This window comes from Bos mutus, chromosome 15 (genome assembly GCF_027580195.1).
Source record: "Bos mutus isolate GX-2022 chromosome 15, NWIPB_WYAK_1.1, whole genome shotgun sequence".
Classification (NCBI taxonomy): Eukaryota; Metazoa; Chordata; class Mammalia; order Artiodactyla; family Bovidae; genus Bos; species Bos mutus.
Genome location: NC_091631.1, coordinates 21,900,904 through 21,917,727, shown reverse-complemented (window position 1 = coordinate 21,917,727; position 16,824 = coordinate 21,900,904).

Below are 16,824 nucleotides of genomic sequence, written 5' to 3'. Positions count from 1 at the left end.
AATTCAAAGAGAAGTGAAAATGAAGCTACCAGCCCAAAAGAAGTAGAAAAAATACACACACATTAAATTAGAAAGTTTTTAAACTATCCATTTTATAACCTGTCAAGGCACTAAAGTCCCAGCAATTCTAATAATCAGGGACTTGCAAAGGTGCCAACTACTGAAATGGAAAATTTTTCCCTTTTTTTTCTCTTGCAGTAAAACCATGGACCATAGTTTTTATGCCTCTTTCACCTTTTTAGTTTATTCTGTATTAGGGGCCCAGACTCTTGCTATCCTAAGTTACTTTTTATCAACACTACCTGTTCTCTGAAGTCTAAAGTCTACGATTTTCTATGTCTGTATTCATTTTCTTCACTGTTAAGAAATTTAGGAAAAGATGATAACTTTCTTCCAAAGATCACATTTCTCATTACCTTTCTAACCAGTCATCTTTCTTCCTTTTAGTTTAGGACTAATGTCAATGAAATGATTATACATATTAATATGTATTCATATACTTTTAAGCTTTACTCACTGCCCTAATTCTGCATAAGACTATTTATAACCTAATTTTGCAAAATTATTGGTGATGCAAATGTCAGCTTGGCAAAAGATTTGCTGGCTGACAGAGTGGTATATGCTGGCACCAATTAACAGCAACATCCTCATCCCTATTGGTATCAAATACATAATAAACATATTCTAAAATTGAAAAAAACTCTGAAATAATTTGAGCATTGCATATATCTGTCTGGCACATTGAAAACTGACACAAAGCTACAGAGAACTGATGATGCCAGACTTCAGCATACACCATTCATCTTCACTAAACAATACTAGAGGCCAAGCTAAGGGCTATGATATTAACATCTACTTTCAACAACAAATGGAGGAAAACACAATTATACCCACAAAACTCATATGCATAGACTGATCCTTTCCTCCTTATGGTAACATATGTTCTTCTGAATGTTTTAGCTTAGTATTTATGACTGAACTGGACTTTACAATGTCAGGAATAATTCTGAACATACCTATTTATAACTACTTCCTAATCTCTGTCAAAATAATTGACATTAATTGAACCTTTACTATTTGCTAGACAAGTCTTTTCCAAAGTGTGGTACTCTTATTTCATGTGTACTATTTTATTTTAAGTAGCCCATATCTATACATACAGAAAAATATATGATTTACTTTAAGTAAGCCATGTGTTGAATCTTTCTTGCGTATCTTCAATACTTATCATTTTCTCTTTTTATCTTTGTTCATTACTTTTCATTTTATTTTTTTGCCTCTCAATTGTTATAAGGTAGTATGATGTCACTTCCACTGATCCCCACCTCTGTATATTCACATGCTTCTTTGGAGTGTGGGCTACATCTGGGGAATCACTCTTAATAAATGGAATATACCCAAACCAATAGGATGCCATTCTGGGGTTAGGTCACAAAAAGGCTGTGACTTCTACATTCCTTACTTCATTTCACACCCTCATTTGTTTAGTTCAAGAGGCCCACCTAGCAAGGGATCTATGTCCAGCCAACAGCCAGAAAGGAGGGCTTGAAACCTGAATTAGAGACATGAATAAGCTTGAAAGTTGATTCTCTTTTGCTGAGCCTTGAGATGACTTCACTCACTCTGACATGTTGATTTCACTTTGAGACCCTGACCTAGAGGGCATAGTTAAACTATTTCCAACTTACAGGCACTGTGAAACAAACTTTTTTTGTTTGAAACTGCCACAATTGGGGATGATTTACTATGCATCAATAAGTTAGACAAGCATTATTTTTGTCTTTACTCAATCTTATGTTTCTTCTACATTAGTATTCATTTCGGAAATTATGTTTTCTTTTATTTCTAGTTCATTCCCCATGTTGGAGTATCTCATATCAGAATTTTTGTAACTATGGCTTATATTGTGACTACTTGTCTATCATTTTCTTAATGTATTTTAGTAATTTTGGAACAGGTTACAATTTTAATCTGTTTTGTAGTCATGACTGTATTTCACACTCTCTGCAAAGGCATTTTGCTCCTTATTCTCTTTTTCAGTAAACTTACATAGAATTTGACCTTGATACTCACTGAATGCTCATCTTTATGAGAAATTAGTTCTCCTGAACTTTTTGAAAACATATTCAAGATAGCTTTTCTAACTTCACATAGATCCATCTTCCTTTATTTTCATGCAGAGTAAAAGAATATAACAGCTTTGCTTTCTGAACTTTTCTGTTTCTATTCTTCATCCATCTGTGACTTCTCTTTCCTCCATTTATGTTCTCCTCCATCCTGCTCATATTTTCAACTTTTAACAGTTTCTTCTCAGTGTGGGGTCATGTCCTACCAGGGAGCCTTGCTTGGAGCTTTGACAGTTCACAGACCTTAGACTGATTCATTCTCTTCAAGCCTTCCTGAGGATCCTATCTGCTCACTCACTATCAGAGTGAGCAAAATTTCTTCAATTTCAGCCGTCGTTCTCAAATCACTCCACCACTCTTCCAGTAAACTCTGTTTGCCTATTTTAGGGGTTGTCTGGTTTTCAGGTTTATTATAGTCCCAATTGCACTGCTTTGCTTTCTGATACCAAAGAAAATTTGTAACTATTGGTGGTTTTCCCTTACCATCAATTTTGAGGTTTTTGAGGATAACTTGTACCTAGATTTATTGCAAATGTTCATGGATTTTTTATTTTGCTCTCTAGCTCCTTTTTATGTTTCTGTGTGGCATTCTAAGAAGTTCAAAAATTCCGCCCCACCACTGCTACCATCAATCTGTATAGGCCGTGTCTTCAAGCCCTATCTTCTACCTCTTTTCAGGATCAAGGGCATAAATTGCAAGAAGGAGGCGAGTTATAGAGTAAAGTGGAAGGAAAGTAGGTTTGTTACAGTGGGAAAATACATCTTATTTTTTATTTCTATAAAATATGCTTTCTAACAATTGATAACAATTAGCTGTGAAATGCCTCTTTTCTCAAATCCTCAGTTTATACTCCCTATGGCTTTCTTGATGCTCAGTGAATGGGCTCTATCTTCCAAATGAGTCTGTAAGAATAGGCTGTTAATTTGTTTAGCCACACAGGTTTCAATAATGCCATGAAAGGGGAAAATATATATCAGCATTTTTTTTTAATTGCAGAGAACGAATCAGTTATATCCTTGATAGAAATACCCAGGTCCCCACATTACACTTCCACTAATAATAAATGGAACATGGCTAAAATATAGAAATTACCATTTCAGAAATAAAAATGTAATGAAGAGCAAAATCGGGATCCCTAGTTTTATTTTTCTCTGATACATTTATTCCTTGGTATGAGATTATTTAAAAGACTTAGCAATTTCATCCAACAAATGTTTGGCTGTGATGCTACATTTTTTTTAATAAGAATGTGGCAGTGAAATGGATATAGCATTCAATTACCAAAGTTAAAATGCATGACTGAGTGCCCCTCTGGGCAGTAGGTCACGCCCCTGGAAGAGACCTGCTATCTTCTGACTTCCTTTTCTCCCTATATTTATGAGTCACTGGTAAGAATATGAAACATACTTTATGAACACTCTATGAGCTGGCAGGAATGAGGAGAGAATTTGCTACAACAGAAATAGAATGGACTTGCTCCAAGGCCAGGTCTGCTGTTTTGGTTGTATATAAAAAATAAGATTATGAGCAGCGCAATGGTGAGAGTTCAAATAAAAATAATAGTCTAGATTGGCAGCATTTTTACTCAAAATGTTCCTTGACAGTCAATCACAGCCATGCTACAAACAAATTTTATTTCCAAAACCAATGGGCTTAAAAGCAAGTCAGAGATGTTTTAGTACATTATTCCATGTGTGTATTACATGAGTGTGTCCATGTTTGTGCACACATATACTAAGGTGTATATATATCTAAGTCCTTGAAAAACACTAAAGAGAGGAAATGAAATAAAGAAACTATGTAGTATTATTTGATATTCAGCTTCTGGGAAATTTGCTTTGATATCTTAAAAGGAAATGAAAGATATTAAACCTACTTTTCATTTGAGTAAATGTTAGTCTGCAAATTTTGAGGAATAGCTGACATCCATAAGGATACTGGAGGATTTTAATTTTGTTTTTCTTTTTAACAGAATTCAGAAAGAGAACAAGAGAACCATAGTATTATATAATTAAACAACTTCTGATAGTAGCAACATTAATAGTTAAATATATTTGTATTTTTGCTATAAATTTAAGCAAAAAAAAAAAGAAGAAGAATTAAGGCTAAGTATTATCCAATGTCGGAGAAGGCATGGCACCCCACTCCAGTACTCTTGCCTGGAAAATCTCATAGATGGAGGAGCCTGGTAGGCTGCAGTCGATGGGGTCGCTGAAGGTTGGACATGACTAAGCGACTTTACTTTCACTTTTCACTTTCATGCATTGGAGAAGGAAATGGCAACCCACTCCAGTGTTCTTGCCTGGAGAATCCCAGGGACGGGGGAGCCTGGTGGGCTGCCGTCTATGGGGTCGCAGAGAGTTGGACACGACTGAAGCAACTTAGCATTATCCAATGTCAACATTAATGAACATTACGATCAATGTACTTGCAAAAGCAATAGAAATAGCTATAAAAATAGAGAACGTTTACTCATTAACTATACTGAGGAATAGAAACACAGTGATAAAATACAAATAGACATTGCTACATATTGAGAACAATTTTAAAATTCATATTTGATCCTCAAATATATAAATTACCTGGTTTCTATTTTTAATAGACATTTTGATTTATAGAGACCTCCATTTCAAACATGCATACGAATGCACATAAGTGCTGTGGTATAAATAGTAAGCACAAAATATTTATGAAATGATCTAATTTATAAGACACATACTGTTAAAGACATCCTTCAGTTCAGTTCAGTTCAGTTCAGTTGCTCAGTCATGTCCAACTCTTTGCGACCCCATGAATCGCAGCACGCCAGGCCTCCCTGTCCATCACCAACTCCCGGAGTTCACTCAGACTCACATCCATCGAGTCAGTGATGCCGTCCAGCCATCTCATCCTCTGTTGTCCCCTTCTCCTCCTGCCCCCAATCCCTCCCAGCATCGGAGTCTTTTCCAATGAGTCAACTCTTCGCATGAGGTGGCCAAAGTACTGGAGTTTCAGCTTTAGCATCAGTCCTTCCAAAGAAATCCCAGGGCTAATCTCCTTCAGAATGGACTGGTTGGATCTCCTTGCAGTCCAAGGGACTCTCAAGAGTCTTCTCCAACACCACAGTACAAAAGCATCAATTCTTCAGCGCTCAGCCTTCTTCACAGTCCAACTCTCACATCCATACATGACCACAGTAAAAACCATAGCCTTGACTAGACGAACCTTTGTTGGCAAAGTAATGTCTCTGCTTTTCAATATGCTATCTAGGTTGGTCATAACGTTCCTTCCAAGGAGTAAGCGTCTTTTAATTTCATGGCTGCAGTCACCATCTGCAGTGATTTTGGAGCCCCAAAAAATAAAGTCTGACACTGTTTCCACTGTTTCTCCATCTATTTCCCACGAAATGATGGGACCAGATGCCATGATCTTCGTTTTCTGAATGTTGAGTTTTAAGCCAACTTTTTCACTCTCCTCTTTCACTTTCATCAAGAGGCTTTTTAGTTCCTCTTCACTTTCTGCCATAAGGGTGGTGTCATCTGCATATCTGAGGTTATTGATATTTCTCCCGGCAATCTTGATTCCAGCTTGTGTTTCTTCCAGTCCAGCGTTTCTCATGATGTACTCTGCATATATGTTAAATAAGCAGGGTAACAATATACAGCCTTGACATACTCCTTTTCCTATTTGGAACCAGTCTGTTGTTCCATGTCCAGTTCTAACTGTTGCTTCCTGTCCTCCATATAAATTCCTCAAGAGGCAGGTCAGGGGGTCTGGTATTCCCATCTCTTTCCTTATTATCCAATAAAACATTGTCAAGTCCTTACAGTGACAAACTCACACGAAGAAACAAATATTATACATGTTATTCACAATAGCCAAGACATGGAAGCAACCCAATGTCCATCAGTGGATGGATGGGTAAGGAAAATGTGGTACATACATAACGAAAAATCACTCAGCCCTAAAAAAGAAAGCTATACTGCCATTTGTGAAAACATGGATGAACCTGGAGGACATTATGTTCATTAAATGAAATAAGCCAGACACAGAAGGACAAACCTATATGGTACCACTTATATGAGAAATCTAAATTAGTCAAGCACATAAAAAACAAAGAGTAGAATGGTGGTTTCCAGGGGCTGAAGTGAAGGAGAAAAGAGGAAATATTATTCAAAGGGTACAAGAACTCAGTTTTTCAACATAAATACGTCCTAGAGATCTACTGTATAATACAGAATCCGTAGTTAACAACATTATATCGCATACTTAAAATTTACTAGAAGAGTAGATCTTATGTTAAGCTTTCTTATCACAAACAACATGTTAAAGAACAGGGAAGGAAACTTCTGAGTAGGAGGAATATGTTTATGGTATAAGTTGTAGTCGTGGAGGGTACAGTAACACAGTCCAGTATTCTTGCATGGAAAATCCCTTGGACAGAGTAGCTTTGGGCTACAGCCCACAGGGTCACAAAGAGTCAGACATGACTAAAGCCACTTAGCACACATGCATGCACGCACTTATCTCCAAACTTGGTAAGCTGTATACATTAAATATGTACAGCTTTTTGAATGTTAATCATTTTTCAATTAAGGGGTTTAAAATATTATAAATAAAAACATACATCATTGACTCGCCACTTTTAAAATTAGCTTCTATTTACACACCCCTCCACATATAATAATAGATTCTATCTCTTATCCCATATTATGGTATAATATCTGTAGGTAGTTCTCTTCTGTATTTACCAATATATTTAAAATATAATTCAAATTAATAACAAAGTAAAATATCAAATCTTGCAAAGATGCTGTATTTTATGAAGTCTCAAAATGGGATTTTGGATATGATTGCTGTTTCTTGAATTCTAGATTAATGAAAAATTCAGGTTAGGTAGCACTCTATTATAGAACAACTGAGAAAATAAATCCACATAAATAATAACAGAGTAGGTGCTTCATAAGAGTAATAAATTTAATGTTAAAAGAAAATTGATAAAACACTTAAATAATTTAATAAAAAGTATATTTATAACCATGCCATCAAAGTTTATCAAAAAATAAACATCTCATTTTCCTTTTTCTAAAAACTGGCTCACAGTTTTATTTAGAAACTAAATTTTATTAATTAAGAAAAAATTAGAGAAGGATGCCCACTCACACTATTCCTGTGCATAGTACATAGTACTGTAAATCCTAGCTAGAGCAATTAGGCAAGAAAAAGAAAAAGAAAGGGATCAGATTTGGAAAGAACAAAGTAAAACTATCTCTATTTGCACATAGCATTATTTTATGTACAGAAAATCTTAAATACTCCATTTAAAAAAAAGTGTTAAACACTTAACCACAGCAAGAGAAATAACAAACAAAATGAAAAAAAAAAAAAAACCTGCAGAGTGGGAAAAAATATTGCATAAGATACATCTGACTAGGGGTTACTATCCAAGATATATTGAAAAAAATAGCAACAAATCAAATAATCCAATTTAGAAATGGGCAAAGGACCTGAAAAGACATTTTTCAACAAAGATATATGAATGGCCAACAGGTACACAAAAAGGTACTAAACATCGCTAATCATTAGGGAAATGCAAATCAAAACCACAATGAGCTATCACTTTAGGTCTGTTAGAATGGCTGTCATAAAAAAGACAAGATATAATAAATGCTGGTGAGGTTGTGAAGAAAGGGAAAACTTTTGCTCTTATAGAGGTATTCCAGTTGGTACAGGCACTATGGAAAATGGTGTGAATATTCATGAAAGAGATAAATAAATAAAACCACCATATGATCCAAGGCTTCTCTGGTGGCTCAGTCAATCCACCTGTGATGAAGGAGACCCAGGTTCTATCCCTGGGCTGGGAAGATCTCCTGGAGAAGGAAATGGCAACCCACTCCAGGATTCTTGTCTGGAAAACCCTGTGGACAGAGCAGCCTGGCAGCTCACAGGTCATAGGGTTGCAAAGAGTCAGCCATAACTTAGTGAATGAAACTACCACCACCATATGGTTCATCAGTTCCACTTTTGGGTATTTATCCAAAGGAAACCAGGTCATGATGCCTAAGAGCTTTCTGCACCCATGTGTTCATGACAGCATTATTTATATTAGCTAAGACATGGAAACAACAAACCTGTCGAGTCTATCAACAGATGCCATTTGTGACAACATGGATTGACCTTGAGGGCATTATGCTACATGAAGTAAGTCAAAGAAAGATAAGCACTGTAATTAATTTCTATCTGAAATCTAAAAAAAGAAAAAAACTCTTTAAAAAGAGATAAGATTTGTGGTTATCAGAGGAGGTGGGTAAGGGGAAGGGAAATTGGATGAAGGTGGTCAAAGGTATATACTTCCAGTTATAAATCAGTACTAAGGATGTAACATACCAATGGTGATTGCTGTGTGATATACTTATAGAATGTGAAGACTGTAAATCTTAAGTTCTCATCATGAGAAAACAAACTTTTTTTATTCTTTTCCTTTTTCTGTACCTGTATGAGACGATAGATATTAACTTATTGTCGTAATCAGTTCACAATACGTGTGAGTCAAATTATGCTGAACACTTTAACCCTACAGAGTATAGTATGTTAACTATAAAAGTAGGGGTAGAGGAAAATCAAAGGTACTTATCTAGTGATATTTACTCTTATTTGTTAAAATCACTTTTCTTTTAAGCCTATTAAAATAAATTGGTTTCTGTTTTAATGCAATCATTGTAGGAAGCCTTTTCTTACCAACTGTCCTCAGATATTTTCACAGTGCCCTTTGGGAGGCCCCTGAACTATCTTAAGTTTCCATTTCATTATTATATAAAAGAAGGGATTGGACCAAACAATATCTAATTTCCCTTCTGAGTGTAGATTTTTTAATTAAATAATCCAGACAGTTATTTTATTATAATTCTCCTCACATGTGTCCTAACATTCCCACAGCTGCCCCTTCAGTTTGTGCTGGGCTCCATATTTTATATTTAATAGGAGTTAAAAAAGCATCTACTGAGCCAATTTAAGTGACAATGTCAAGAAATGAGCATATACTAATGCAATTACAAGTAATTCTTCCTACTTTAATTAATGATCATTAAAATTTTTTTGATCACTGTTGTACAAAAACATAAGAATTGCTTGAAGCTATAGAAAAGTTCAGGGAAGCAGTTTTTTGTTAATGGTTTAGAACTTAGGCTTTGAAACTGGAGAGTTCTCAGATCAAAGTCCAATTAGATGCCAATTAAATGCATGTTTGGGGACAAGTTAAGCCTATCTAAGCCTTATATTCTTTAAGTGAAAAACTGGAATATAATAGTATTCAGCATTTGTTGAGAAGGATTAAATAAGAGATTGCTCATGGTGGATGCAAAATGAGTACCTAGTCTGTAGAAATCTCTCTTTAAGTGTTAAATATGGGAGTTTCATGATAAAGCTATGATTATGGCTTACTTTTTTTTCAGTTCACATGTAATATATTTTGCAAGTGGATTTTTTTCTTGCATATGGATGCTGAACCAAGTTGAGTGTTATTGAAAGCTATAGCTTCCTGAATCTTGATTAAAGCTCTTCTCTGTCAATCTTTAGATGAAAAAAAAAACAAAACAGTATACCAAGTTATCAATTTACCCACATGAATAATATTAATAAAAATATGTATCAGTGAAACTAGGGTGATATTCAAAACACTTTTCAATACTACAAATTCCTGGCAATTAAAGTGAAAGACATTTATAAACGGATATATGGTTGCATGAAGGCCTATCAACTGAATATCAATCATCCTTAAATATTACACATATATACATTCTTGCCTCTCCTTATCACTCTCCACTCACCATTCATATTACTCACCATTTGTATTGCAAATCAATTTTTCTTAAAGGTTGGAAATTGTATATGATTAATAGACCCCTTAACTTAAACTTAGAGATAAGACAAACAAATAGCCCACCCACTAAAACCTGTTAGTTAACTCTAGTGAATCATTCAAGGTCTCTACAGAAAATAGCACCCTCATATTTATAGGAAAATTACAAGGGATTGTACAGAACCATGAAACTAGTCACTTCACCTCTAAGGCAGAAGAAGGAGAGGAAAAGAGGTCCCCAGCACTGGATGGGAGAGTCCTCTAGGGAGGACCATGAAAGGAACAAGGACATTCCTTGAAAAAAACACAACTATCTCAGGACCAGCCTGCCAGGAAGGCAGCCAGGGGACATAAAAATCTACCTTCTACCCTTCTGATGTCTTGCCATGACATCTTATTGGTCAAACACTATAAGAAGCCAGAAACACAAAGCCTCCTTCATGATCTCCATAAAATTCAGACCCTTAAAACAAAATATGGAATCAAGGTGGCTGGAGCTTAGATCTGAAAGAACAGAAAATAAAAACCCAATAAAACTAGCTTTCTCTCCCATTAGCCTAGCAAATATTTAATTCTGAGACAAAACCAATCTACAAATCAGTCTAACCTAGGTTGTACTGTGATTTAAACCCTTACAAAAGAGCAAATACACCAAAGATGAAATAAATATGTGACACCATCTGTCATTAGACCCTGCTATCTGAATTTTTCCCCTTCTAAAAATTAAATGCCTACTACTTTTTAACATTTGGGCTTCCTTTGTGGCTCAGCTGGTAAAGAATCTGCCTGTAATGCAGGAGATCTGGATTCAATCCTTGTATTGGAAAGATCCCCTGGAGAAGCAAAAGGCTCTCCAGTATTCTGGCCTGGAGAATTCCATGGACTGTATAGTCCATGGGGTCGCAAAGAGTTGGACACAACTAAGTGACTTTCACTTCACTTCATTTTTGATATTTAAACTGCTATTACAGTTTATGGGCTTCCCTGGTGGCTCAGACAGTAAAAAATTCGCCTGCTATGCGGGAGACCTGGGTCCGATACCTGGGTTGAGAAGATCCCCTGGAGGAGGGCATGGCAACCCACTCCAGTATTCTTGCCTAGGAGAATCCCAATGGACAGAGGAACCTAGCGGGCTACAGTTCATGGGGTCGCAAAGAGTCTGACACAACTGAACAACTAAGCAATTACATTTTATATCAATCAAGCCTTCAGACTGGCACAGAAAGAGTTAAAACTTAGATCCTCCAACTTACTACAAAGATGTATTTTCCTTCATTCAAAAGGAGAGAGTTACTGCACGCTTTGAATTGGGAAGGCCCACCCAATGTGCACATGAGTAAGTGGCTCTAATGCTACCAGCTGAGTGCTCTTACAAATTTCAATCAAATATTTTTAATTCTAAATGAGAGCAATTGCTTTGCTACCATTTTTTTTTTTAATATCAGTCTCTGACTCCATACTTTTCTCTGTAGGGAAATGGCAACAAGTTACAGGGACGGGACACTAGAAAATAGAGTTCTAAAATACGAATAGGGGAGTTAATGGGCTGGTAGAAATTTCTAGTACCTTGTAAACGCAGTAACCATCTCCCCAGAACAGTGGTAGCCAAATGCTTTGTGAGAGGCCAGGCACATCTGGGCTCAGACAAGACTGTTTATCAGGGAGTGAGATGAAGGAAATACATCTGGAATCTCCCAAACAAAAAGATTCTGCTCTCCGTGAGTCCATGGGGTTCAAGAGTGAGGCTATTAAAGATGTTGTAAGAATGAACAGGAAATTCTAGAAATTAGACAAGGCAATGGGGTGTTGCAGGACCATTCTGCTTGGGGTGAATAAAAGTGTATTTTATAATGACAACCAGAGAATTCTCCACAGGGTGTAAAAATCTCACAGTAAACTTAAATGAAACAAGCATCTCTGGACTTCATGAACCCACTCAAATAAATAGTGCAAGAAAGACTGAGTGATTGGACTAAAACAGTAAGGAACAACAAGATTAATGATCTGCTGTAAAAAAGATTATTCTGTACCATGTACCCCAAGGAAACTGGTATTGTAGTCATCTTTGAACAGTATGCATTTTATTTCCTCATTGAATAAACTGCCTGGTTATAGAAAATTCACATTAGAAAGTTTGGGAATCGAGACTTGGATTGCATAATATCCTTTCAAGGATACTATTAATATATATGCAATTACATTTCCATTACCAAAATTAAACAAGCTGTTTTGGTTCTGTTATACTTCAAACGCTGAACCCTTCTAGAGAAACTCAGAGATGCATCATTGATACAGTGACATCACTCAGAATACAGGTGCTTCAGGAAGGGATGGCCTTATTGAGAACCCTCTTGGGGTAATCAAGGATTACCCCTAGAAAGGCCTAACCACCCCCCCGCCTTGGATCCTCCCAAGTGTTCAAAGCTTCCATTTTTTCTCCTGTCTCTTCAACTTTTGAAAAATGATCAACAGAATGGAAACTATGAGGGAAAGCTGTTGACTAATTCTGTCCCCTTGATCTTGTGACAACTATAAAAAAGCCAAAGATTCTGTAAAAGAAAAACAACCATCTGCTTCCGACAACCTGAACTTTTCCAAAATTTGCATCAAGGAGACTCAGCACTGAAATTTTAACTCTTGAGAAGAAACTATTTCTAAACCGTTTATGTTACCAGTTTCTGACACAGAAATCTCAGGTAATCTAGGTATGTTTACTTTGTGTCCAAATCCTCCTTCAAGTCACAGTGGCCGCAAAGAAAACAGCAGTCATGCCAGGAAGCAATCAGGAGGGTTTAGATATTCACTTCAATGAGAGCCCAAGTAAAAGCCTAACTATTCAGTGCCAAGTTTAAAGGAAAAATAGGAAACTCAGAAATACTGATGTTGCATAGAGTGTGGATATAGGGAACAAACTGAAACCTTCACTTGTTTGAGTGAAAGGGATCTTTTTAAAAGGCATCAGCTGAAATCTACCTAAATTTTAAAGTCCTATGCAATAGGACAGAAAGTAAAAGCTTGCTAAATCACAATTTCACCTTTTTAAACAAAGTCAATGGTAGATTTTCCTGAAGAAGAGAGGAACATGACTTACCTTGAAAAGTGCTTTTGTGAGTATCTAATACATTTGGTTCTCAGTCATCACTTGTATCAGAATCAACTTATCAGCTTAGAAGATGTAAAGAAATAGTACCCTGGCCTCATTCCTGGAGACTCTGCACTGAAGGGGATCTCACTGGTATGATTTCTTGTGCTTCCAGGGTTTTTTGGTTGCACAGTGAGGGTTGATAACCACTGATCTAGTTGAACCTGGATCACCCATTTCATAAATAAGAGGACTAGAGAAGTTATATGTTCCATGCAAAATCACTGCTAGTAGAAAGAACACTGTACTTGTGGTCAGGAGACATTAGTTTGAGTCATAGTTTTCTTGCTGAATGATAATGCAAAACTGTGCAAATCACACCAACTTTTACTTTCAGGATATTCATAAGGAAAATGAAAATAAAATGCCTGCTTGATTTCATAGGGTTTTTAGAGGATCAACATAAAACCATGTGACATATACTAGGTAAAATTAATTTGCAAAATGCAAAGTACTACACATACATTGGGAATGTTTATTTGTAGTAGAGGCAAGATTAGGCCTTACAAATAGCTGTGAAAAGAAGAGAAGTGAAAAGCAAAGGAGAAAAGGAAAGATATAAACATCTGAATGCAGAGTTCCAAAGAATAGCAAGAAGAGATAAGAAAGCCTTCCTCAGCGATCAATGCAAAGAATAGAGGAAAACAACAGAATGGAAAAGACTAGAGATCTCCTCAAGAAAATTAGAGATACCAAGGGAACATTTCATGCAAAGATGGGCTCAATAAAGGACAGAAATGGTATGGACCTAACAGAAGAAGAAGATATCAAGAAGAGGTGGCAAGAATACACAGAAGAACTATACAAAAAAGAGCTTCACAATGATGTGATCACTGACCTAGAGCCAGACATCCTGGAATGTGAAGTCAAGTGGGCCTTAGAAAGCATCACTACGAACAAAGCTAGTGGAGGTGATGGAATTCCAGTTGAGCTATTTCAAATCCTGAAAGATGATGCTGTGAAAGTGCTGCACTCAATATGCCAGCAAATTTGGAAAACTCAGCAGTGACCACAGGACTGGAAAAGGTCAGCTTTGATTCCAATCTCAAAGAAAGACAATGCCAAAGAATGCTCAAACTACCGCACAATTGCTCTCATCTCACATGCTAGTCATGCATTGGAGAAGGAAATGGCAACCCACTCCAATGTTCTTGCCTGGAGATTCCCAGGGACGGAGAAGCCTGATGGGCTGCCGTCTATGGGGTCGCACAGAGTCGGACACGACTGAAGCGACTTAGCAGCAGCAGCAGCACATGCTAGTAAAGTAATGCTCAAAATTTTCCAAGACAGGCTTCAGCTCTCGTGAACCGTGAACTTCCTGATGTTCAAGCTGGTTTTAGAAAGGGCAGAGGAACCAGAGATCAAATTGCCAACATCTGCTGGATCATGCATCTGGAACCAGAGTTCCAGAAAAACATCTATTTCTGCTTTATTGACTATGCCAAAGCCTTTGACTGTGTGCATCACAATAAACTGTGGAAAATTCTGAAAGAGATGGGAATACCAGACCACCTGATCTGCCTCTTGAGAAATCTGTATGCAGATCAGGAAGCAACAGTTAGAACTGGACATGGAACAACAGACTGGTTCCAAATAGGAAAAGGAGTACGTCAAGGCTGTATATTGTCACCCTGCTTATTTAACTTATATGCAGAGTACATCATGAGAAATGCTGGACTGGAAGAAACACAAGCTGGAATCAAGATTGCCGGGAAAAATATCAATAACCTCAGATATGCAGATGACACCACCCTTATGGCAGAAAGTGAAGAGGAACTCAAAAGCCTCTTGATGAAGGTGAAAGAGGAAAGTGAAAAAGTTGGCTTAAAGCTCAACATTCAGAAAATGAAGATCATGGCATCCGGTCCCATCATTTCGTGGGAAATAGATAGAGACAGTGGAAACAGTGTCAGACTTTATATTTTTGGGCTCCAAAATCACTGCAGATGGTGACTGCAGCCATGAAATAAAAGACGCTTACTCCTTGGAAGGAAAGTTATGACCAACCTAGATAGCATATTGAAAAGCAGAGACATTACTTTGCCAACAAAGGTCCGTCTAGTCAAGACTATGGATTTTCCTGTGGTCATGTATGGATGTGAGAGTTGGACTGTGAAGAAGGCTGAGTGCCGAAGAATTGACACTTTTGAACTGTGGTGTTGGAGAAGACTCTTGAGAGTCCCTTGGACTGCAAGGAGATCCAACCAGTCCATTCTGAAGGAGATCAGCCCTGCGATTTCTTTGGAAGAAATGATGCTAAAGCTGAAACTCCAGTACTTTGGCCACCTCATGCGAAGAGTTGACTCATTGGAAAAGACTCTGATGCTGGGAGGGATTGGGGGCAGGAGGAGAAGGGGACAACAGAGGATGAGATGGCTGGATGGCATCACTGACTCAATGGACCTGAGTCTGAGTGAACTCCGGGAGTTGGTGATGTACAGGGAGGCCTGGCGTGCTGCGATTCATGGGGTCGCAAAGAGTCGGATACGACTTAGCGACTGAACTGAACTGAACTGAACTGAAGATTAGACAGCAATATTTTCGATCTCCTAGCTTTTTTTACTTTTGAAACTATTCTCTCTTTATATCAATGACTATATCACAGCACTAGTTATCATATATTATATAAATCAGCACATAGTATTAGCTAGCTTACCCCCATACAATGGTAACTGATTTTAGTAATCATGACTCAGATGCTCTAAGACTTCACTACTCAAAGTATGGTTGATTCAAGAACCAGCAGCATCTGTATCAAGGGGCAAGTTTCTAGAAATGTGAATCACATACTTTACCTCAGATTACTGAATCTGAATCTTCAGTTTAACAAGATCCCCAGGTGATTGGATGGACATTAAAATTTGAAAAATACTGTTCTACAAGATCTCAAAATGTCTCTGGCATGATAAAACTAGGTTCTGTGCCATTTGCAATTATTTTTCCATTTTAATGCTTCACAAACTAAAAATGCACATGATCTGTGTGTGTGTACAGAAATATAATCCTTTCTGAAACTATTAGATTAAATAAATATCTCCTTTCTCTGTTTGGGCTGAATAACACCATTCATTGCCTTAATTTGATAAAACTCTCTTTAGATTTCTTCTCATAATAATTAATTCTTAGCAAGAGTTTAGATTCTTTTGAGCTAATCACTGTTAGGTTGTGGAAGCTTAGGGATTCAACATTCTCATTTTAAATGAGATTTTTTTGAACAGCAGTTATTAGAGGCTATATGATCAAAGCCCCCATCCCATTGACTTTTACATGTCTTTCTCATCCATTCTCCAAAGCCAGCAGCTCATTTTACCCAGCCCAAGTTGAAACTAATTTGTGATTCTTAGGGGTGACCAAAGTATGCAACTTAATATTTGGATTACATATTCTTAGGGAAGACATAGCCCTGGTGATTTTAATTTAATAAGAATAAATTAATAAGAATTTGGGGGAAGTTAAATGATGATAATATTATGTTCTCATTATTCAGGCATTTTTAAAAAGAAAAGGAATAAATAATTTTGCCATTTTTTTCTCAAAGATGCTATGCTCCAATTAATTACCCTGTCTTAAGTCATTCCCAAGGCTCTGCTCAAATTAAGAGTGTTTGAATTGAAATTAAATAAGAGAATCTTAGCAAATGGCAGCAACATCAGTCACTCAGCCATCACACACACCCTGCATACTGAGTGAGTGGAAATTTTCCTGCAACCCCAGA